This window comes from Ipomoea nil, unplaced genomic scaffold, assembly GCF_001879475.1.
Source record: "Ipomoea nil cultivar Tokyo-kokei standard unplaced genomic scaffold, Asagao_1.1 scaffold2482, whole genome shotgun sequence".
Taxonomy (NCBI): domain Eukaryota; kingdom Viridiplantae; phylum Streptophyta; class Magnoliopsida; order Solanales; family Convolvulaceae; genus Ipomoea; species Ipomoea nil.
The window spans coordinates 631066-640143 of NW_017618910.1; positions in this window are offsets into that span (position 1 = coordinate 631066).

Genomic DNA, 9078 nt, shown 5'->3' on the forward strand with positions numbered 1-9078 from the left:
AATACAAGTTGGCAATCTCAATACGAAGGAACAAACCACACATACTAGGATATCAACATCAAACTAGCATGCTTATCAAACGGGTAAACCAAAACTAGTTCCAAAGAACGTTCAAGACTCACATTAGCCCAACAAATCACAAAGTTGGACCCTTAGCACGATTCAAGACACCAAATCCTATCATGGATTCCTAACACACCGTTCTAGACATATGAAACATCAAGAAGACTCACAAATAGCCCATTAAAACAACAACGGGAGGTCAAAACATCAATACCGAGAAGAAAGAATCACGGGGAACAAATCCCCGACATCAACCAACAACGTTCCCCGCGAGTGGGGCCACGGGTGGACCTCCACCTGTGGTTCCGCCCGCGGGTACACACACCCATGAGACCACGTACCCCACGGGTGGGGCGGCGGGTAGGCATCTGCCCGCCGTTCCGCTCGCGGGTACCACCTGTACTCCAAAATATCCCTTCGGGGATTTTCAACAACAAGGCCAAGTCCAAGTCCAAAACACCCAAAATCTCACACTCAACAACAATATGACTTGAACCCAAGAAATAGCCAAGCAATGGCTTTCAAGAACCCTAAGAACAAGCTCTAAACATGCATCACCACAAGACAATGCATGAAATCTCACAAATCAACACAAGAATCACAAGTAGAAGCCAAGAATCATCATATAAGTAAGAAAATAGGTTTTGTAAAGCATGGGTTACCTTTGTAGCCTTACAACTTCCTCTTATCACCCTTCAAAGTCTTTCCTAGAGCTCCTCTTCCACACCAACTTCTCACACACAACAAAACACAACAAAGATCCTAACTTTAGAAAAAAAAAACAACTAAAAGGAGATTAAAAACACCAAAAAGCCAAGGATCTTACCCTCCCCTATGCTCAAGATGAAGAAAGTAGGAATCTTGGGAGAAAATATTGCAAGACTTGGATGCTCAAATTCTAGCTTGGAGAAGAAGCTAAATCATTTTAGAGAGAGGCTAGAGTTTTTGTGTTTTAGGTTGAAGGGGGAATGAAATGAAAGAGTCTTGCTAGGTTAGCTTGAATCAAAAACCTTAGGTAGAAAGACATCCCTACCCTTACTAATGTTGGAAAGACAAGGGAACAAGGGCACAATTCAAGAAGCACAAGGTACAACCCTTTGACTTAAGTGACTAGTCAAAATCTAGTCCCTCAACTATTAAATTTCAGGATTTTTAGGAATAGGTTAGCAAAGATACTTGGATTAATTCTTCAATTAATCCTTGATTAGTGTTTGGATTTACGGGGTGTCACAGTTATAATAATGATAACAGGAAAATGTTACAGTAAGTTCACTTCATTTGTTTATATTGATATGAAATTTATTTTTCCTTTGCTTTGAATATTGATGCTTTTTGTTTAAAATTGTTATTGTTATGTTATGTTGGAACTAGCTTCATGTCATTAAGTTGTCTCATGGACTATATATAATTCAGTTGTTGCATTAGGGAGCAATTGTTTAAAAATAAAAATTATATTTATTCTATTTAAATGAAACCAAACATATCCAAAAATATTTTAAATATAAGGTATAGTAATCACTCGAAACTAAACTTGTGTTAATTTTATAACATTAATTAATCTAAAAATAATTAAAAAATGAGTGTTAGTAAACAAATTTTCTAAATAAATAATAGATAATTGAAAACAAAAAAAAAAACAAAAAACAAAAAAAAAACAAAAAAAAAACAAAACAAAAAACAAAAAACAAAAAACAAAAAATAAATCCTAAAATTAACCTAATGAAGCATAAATAGTCAACAACACCTCTATTAAGGCTAAATCTCATAACCTCCCACATGAAAGAGGTCACTACATGTCATCTGAGCACAAGGTGGTTAGCAAATATTCAATATACTTTATTACATTTTAGAGGGAAAATATGAAATGAACCTCTTGAATTATTTTAAAAAGTTCAATTACACTTTCAAATTAGAACAACTATATATAGACATACATGATACACTTGGAGGGGCGATAAAAAATATTTATGAGAACTTGGTCTCAAGAGAAAACTAGGAACTTATCTCAACCATCCATTTAGCCATATCCAACGGTTCTAGAGCAAGTAGAGAAAAAATTATGGTAGCATTTTGGTAATTTTGGTTTGGTTTAGTGTTTTTGTTTTTAGTTTGGCTTAGGGGTTCAGTTTTTCCTGCTTAGGATATAGTATTTACGGTTTAAGTTTAGAATTTAGTTTTTTTTAAAAAAAAAATTAGGTTTATGGTTTATCAAAAAATGCATTTTATATTGTTAAAAATTGTACTTTTAACATTAGAGACTATTACCATAATTCCACTGTATTTTTTCCTCAAATTGCATCAGATTTGTTAGATTTTTTAGATGGATGGGTGAGATTAGTTTTAGTTTTCTCTTGAGAACAAGTTTGGGCATACCCATAGAAGAAGAATCAAATGAGAACTTCTACCTAGGTAATGTGGTGACATTTTGGTAAAAATTTAAAAATTAAAGTACACCGTGCAACAATTAAAAGTAATTCACCGTTATACATAAGTGATTGCACTCGTAGTTATTGCATAATGCATTTTAAAATTTATAATTTTAATTTGAGTACAGATTTACATGTCAGTGACTGCACACACTGATACTTTACGCGTTACTTTAAAATTTAATGGTGATTATTTTAATTATAACTTTGCCACCGCGTTACTTTACACGTCTGGTTTAGTCACCAACTGACGCAAATTCTTCAAAATTTATAGTCTTTTTTGTACTAGTGACTTATAATTAGAGTAAAAGACATTTTTTGTCCTAGACTTATAGTGGCACGAACAATTTTAGTCCTTCATAAAAAATTTAGACAATTTATGGACACACTTATTGTGGCGCGGACAATTTTGGTCCTCCATCTATTAATATCGTTAGTTGACCGTCAAATGAGGGACATTTTTGTCAATTCAACAAAACTCAATTCAATTTTGTTCCCCAAATTCAGTTTCGTTTGTTTCGGTAGGGGGTTTAACTTTCGATTAGATGACTGGTGGATTTGATGCCATTTTCTTCCCCAAATTCAGTCTCGTTGTCTTCCAGTCTCGTCCTTCGTGGCCATCTTAGGAGGAAGCAGAGCGTGGGGAAGGCGGGCGAGAAGGGTAGAGAGAGAAAAAGAGCAGAAAAGAAGATTGAAACCAAAGTAAATGATTTGCAAGCTTCGAGTAAGGTCTCCTTAACATTGAATTTCTAAGATTACCTTCGAATTTTGTTTGAAACACATCTTCTTGGTGAAGCCCAGACGATCACCGGCTGAGGGATTGATGATTCACAGGCTTTGAGTAAGGTCACGAATCCGGCGATGTTGTTGTGGACGTACGAGGTTGGGTTCTGCATTGCGTATCAGATTTCGGCGTCGAGGAGCTTCTACAACAAAACAGCATCGTTTACGTCACCCTCTGCAATTGACCAAACAATTTTCATGGATCAAAAGAATAAGTTGAATTTACAAAATACCCCTCATTTAAACAGTCAACTAACGAGATAATAGACGGAGGACCAAAATAGTCCGCGCCACAATAACTGTCCATAAATTGTCTAAATTTTTTATAAAGGACTAAAATTGTCCATGCCACTATAAGTTTAGGACCAAAAATGTCTTTTACTCCTTATAATTATTATGTAATACACGTTCGTAGTTCTCACGAGAAGGATTATATGATTCTCACCGAAACGCTTCATCATATAAATTGTTTCCATGTCCTGCTGGCTCAGATTTTTTAAGGCACACTGCTGTGCTGCCAGTGGGCTTAATTTCAATTTTTATTGAGTTGTGTTCTTGTCTGCCTTGATATTCATGCTTTTATATAGGTTCAATAGAAATATGTTGACTTCTTTCTGTTTGAGCATGATTATATTAGGTTAGATTTAGTCAATCTTTATTGTCTTTTGTCCCATTCTCTATCTTTGTTGAGTTGTCTTATACAATGAAAAGGCTTTTATTTTTTATTATGGGTATATATGCATCAGCACTTATGGAATAACTGTTTTTAAACCACAATTAAAACTCGGTTTGAGTCTACTTCATTCGGAACGCACTTTCAAGTTGCAGCACCACTACATGCATGTCGTGATCTTATTGAAGAAAGAAATAAATTGTAATCCTTCGATCTTTTCTAAGCCAATAGTATATCAACGCGCACCATGTCATCTAACAAAGAGTAATTAAAAAGAAAAAGTAAATGTAATATTTGTTAGTATTAAAAATATAAATGGGTTGATTTGTGTGCTATTATTGGGTCTCGGATGATAATTAATTGCTTGAATTTTGTTAAATTTGACTAATATTTATTTAATTGGGTTGATTAAATGGCCCAATAAATATTTACTTCGCCTAATTATTTAATTAAGAGTAATTGGATGTTGGATTGTTTGGTCCAAGATGGTAGAATATTTAATTGAGTTGGACCACGCCATTTACATTAATTGGGTTGCCTAATTAGCGGGTTTGATTGATTTTGACCCATCAAGAATATATGTGGGTTATGTAATTTTGAAGAAATTTGGATAATTTGATATTATTTGAAATTGGATGGAATCATGAACCTAGATGTGATGATGTCCAGATACATTACTCATATTTAATTCAAATAATTAAATTAAATTTGAGAATAATCCTAAAGGATAAAGTTTGTTAGAGTTTTCCTACACACTCACCACTATAAATAGTGGTTTCATTTTAGAGGAAAGGGAGCTTTGAACATGCCATTTGAGTACCGGAAGCCCTGAACACGCCATTTGAGTACCGAAAGTCCTGAAAACGCCATTTGAGTACCGGAAGCCCTGAACACGCCATTTGAGTACCAGAAGCCAGGAACTAGGACAGTTCGGCATACTTTCAGTTTGGCATACTCCGATTTCCACATACTTCCAATAGGCATGCTTCCAATAGAGCCATTTGAGTACCAGAAGCCAGGAACTAGGACAGTTCGGCATACTTTCAGTTTGGCATACTCCGATTTCCACATACTTCCAATAGGCATGCTTCCAATAGAGAATCAACGAACTGACTTCTAATATCCAGAGATTGTACCCTTCCTGTTTGATATATAATTCATTGTAATCGATATACTTTGAATTTTAATATATACCATTCAAGTTTTCGCATTTGTAATATTACTCCGCGGAGAAGAATCTTAAAACCAAGCAAAAAGGGTGTGTTGTGACAGATAATTTGACCATGTAGTGTGGTCTTGATGTATAGTTGACAGGCAATATTGCCGGGAATCTTTGTGGCCACTTTGGCTTTAGTTTGATGTTAATAAAGCTTTTGTTGCCGGGAATCTTAAAAATTAATAGGTTTTTGTTTTCTCACTAAATACAAAGGTTAATATTCTCAACCACTAATTACAGAAATTAAAATATTATATTACAGAATTTTTTTTTGTGCCTTTCAAAAAAAAAAAAAAATTGATATTTGTGGGTCTTGAACCCTAGCCTATTATAAGTTAGGGGTTAGGGTTTCTATTTTACTAACACAATTTTAATTTTAATTTGGAATCATTCTTTTTAAATACAAGTTACAAATTGGGGACATGAAAACTAAAACAACTATACAAATTTATGCCTGGTCCCTTCAATAACATCAATGATCTACCTTGTAAAATTAAATATTAATTCAACTTGTTATTCTTCAAAGATTTCTTATTGAATTTTGATGTACTACTTGTTATTCAAAAAGTTGGATAACAATGAATATGATGCAAATAAAAAAAATTATATTTATTTATTTTACCCGAGAAAAAGAGATAAAAAAAAATGAAACATACAACTACAAAAATTTATGTTAGACTGCTCTCTATAGCATCCACCTTCAACAATAATGATTGGATTTTCTTAAAACTGGTTTGCTTCTTCTTAAGGTGACGTTTTGATTTTCTATGTATAGGCAGAAATTTAAGGGTAGAATGAGTTTTTTGTGAGAAGAAAATAAGAATTTTGAGGTGTCAAAAGTTCTTAGCTAGATGTTCTACCCAACACAATGTTTTTATAGGAGAATTGAATTCATTAGCATTCATGACCCACTCAAATGAGTCTACTTTGGCAATCAATTTTTCATTCATCCATTATTCATCTTTAGCGTATAATATATCAAATTCATCATCTCAGGAGAACCCGAATCCAATTTGACCTAATTCAAATCAGAAGTAGCTAGACCTACTTAAAATTATACCTCAAAATGATCATTTTAAATGTCATTTTAGCTCATTTTTACTACAAATACTTTATAAAAATAAATATTAATACACAAAACGTATGTTGGCTAATGTACACCTCACAATTCACACAATCACACCCAAACGAACTCGACTTGATCGCATTTTGAGGTGGCCTGGGTGAAAATTTTTATATTTAAATTCGACGTACTATTTATTGTTATTCAAAAAGTTAAATAAGAACGAATATAAACAACGAATGAAGAGTGCCAGATATATTTACAGAAAGTTTCAATTCCTTGAAAGGATGGTGATAAGATATTTGGGGTGGATGAGGCCTTAGATTAATATTCTGAGGAAGGGAGTTTGGAAACTGAAATATTTAGAATTTAGAATGCTAGCTAGATAGGTTGTGATGGTACGACTGAATAGAATATGTTGAAAAAATTATGCAAAATTTAGAGAATTGAAGACAAAGGAGATTGAAAAAAGAAGAGTTAGGACAGCATCATCACGTGGCTCCAACTTTCTCTCCACAAAAACAACATATTCTTTGTCTCAACTTGAGAAACATATGTAAAGTACTATCCCTAGCTAGCTAGACCGACCTCCATCCACTATAGTGATCCTTGTACGAACAATAGAATAGAATATTATTCAAAAGCAAACTGTTTTTTCCCCAATGTTCAAATAACCTCAACATGATCAGAAATATATATAGAAAAAAAAAAAAAAGGAATAAGGTTCAAATTGGCCACTGAACGTAACCTGAAAATGCAATTAGGCCACTGAATGAACAAAAAGTGCAATTAGGCCACTGAACACTCAAAAAACGTGCAATTAGGCCACTGAACTCTCTAAACGTATGCAATTTCACCGGATAGCAGGTTACCATCAATTTTAGCAGGTTACCTGCTTACGTGGCAGCTGAGTTGTCATTTTTAATAATTTTTAAATAATTTTTAATAATTAATTTTAATAATAAATTTTATAAAAAATTGAAAAAAAAATTAAATAAAAAATAAAATAAAGTCGTTTTTATTTTTTAAAAATTTTTTTAAATAAAAATTTATTTTTAAAATTTATTAAAAATGCCAACTCAGCTGCCACGTAAGCAGATAACCTGCTAAAATTGAGGGTAACCTGCTATCAGGTGAAATTGCACATTTTTGGAGTGTTCAGTGGCCTAATTGCACTTTTTTTTCGTTCAGTGGCCTAATTGCATTTTCAGGTTACGTTCAGTGGCCAATTTGAACCTTATTCCAAAAAAAAAAAAAAAAATGCTCAAAATGAGTGGTCCAGAGTGAGTAAAACACAACTCTTGTATTATAAAGTTACAAGTTTGATTGTTAAGTTGTCAATATTTTCTTAGACAAATTTGTGGCACAAGGTCTTCACAATGAGCTTTACATTTTGCTTACTTTTTTGTACAATTATGAAATCTTTTCTCATTTGTCCTTACCCTTTTTTAATTTTTCTCATAGGTGAAAAGACAGCATTGCCCACATATTTAACGCCCTTTTGACACCAAACTTAACGGGAGGACTACAGGTGCAGTGGTTATTTTTTAAAAGATGAAGAACGTCTCATGGTCGTTTAAAAGTCGGATGACTATAACTGGTAAATGACTAATACTCAGAGGACCATTAGAAGTATTAACTCTTATTATATTTATTATCAAATACTACTTCTCTTTCTATTATTTATATGGACATAGTATTTCCAACAATAATGAAAATATTACAACAATTTTTTTCATAATATAATTATTATCTAAATTATCATCAAATGCACTTTTTAATATAATATGATTATATTTTTACTAACTTTTTAAAAAATTTGTATACTATTTTTAATTATTTTAATATAACTATGATTTTAACATTAAATATTAATTTTGGCCACTTATTTTTGCGCATAGCGCGTAAAAATACTAGTTATTTTTTTATATATATATATGTAGAAATATGTTGTTGTTGTTATATTATTATTGCTAAACTTGATATATTGAAAAATAATTTTTAGAGTATGTATATAAGAAGATGAAGGTAATATTATCTCAAGTCTAACATGACAATATAATTTAATATTACTAAGGTAGTCATATAACAATATTTACATTACCTAAGTAATAATGTCATATAATTCGAATTAAATGTTGCTTGCATGGGTAACTCAATTAGTCACAGAAATAAAATTTGTCATAAGAAATCAATGATCGAGTCACACCAATAATAGTGTGGGGGAGCTACCCCTCAACAGTGAGCACCAATAATGTACAAATTAGTGATTGGAGTAGTTGTTGTGCATTTACGTTGTACTTATCATGCAATCCTTTAGTTCGCATGCCCTATATATATAGTTCAATCTTAATTTGAAAAAAAAAATCACTCTTTTTCTTTTGCAACCACTTGATATGACAAAAATATTTAGTAAGTAGTATTTGATTGGGACAAAAATATTCACTCTTCTAGGGGTGTTATTCCCCTGGGGCTTAGCGTAGTGCCATAGTGGTTCGTCACCTAATTGATATCACGACTAAATGTAAAGTGTGGGGGTTCGAATAAAAAAGGATATTCACTTTTGTTTAGGAGTGTATATGTGACGAAACTCAGGGGAGGAAGAATTGAAAGTGAAACTGAACAAGAAATGGGATCATTTTTCATTACTGAGAAGAAGGCAAGAACTTTGGTTTTTATACAATGAGTTGGGCGGGAAAGAAGCTAGCTCAACAGAAAGCAGTTAACTAACTAATCAAAAATACAATAAGATGGTGCCAAGTGGCAGTAGTTGATGCTTTGATCATCTAAACCTCTCTAATCCCCTGATATCCCCCCGCAAGCTGGAGTGTACAAGTTGAGCAGTCCAAGCTTG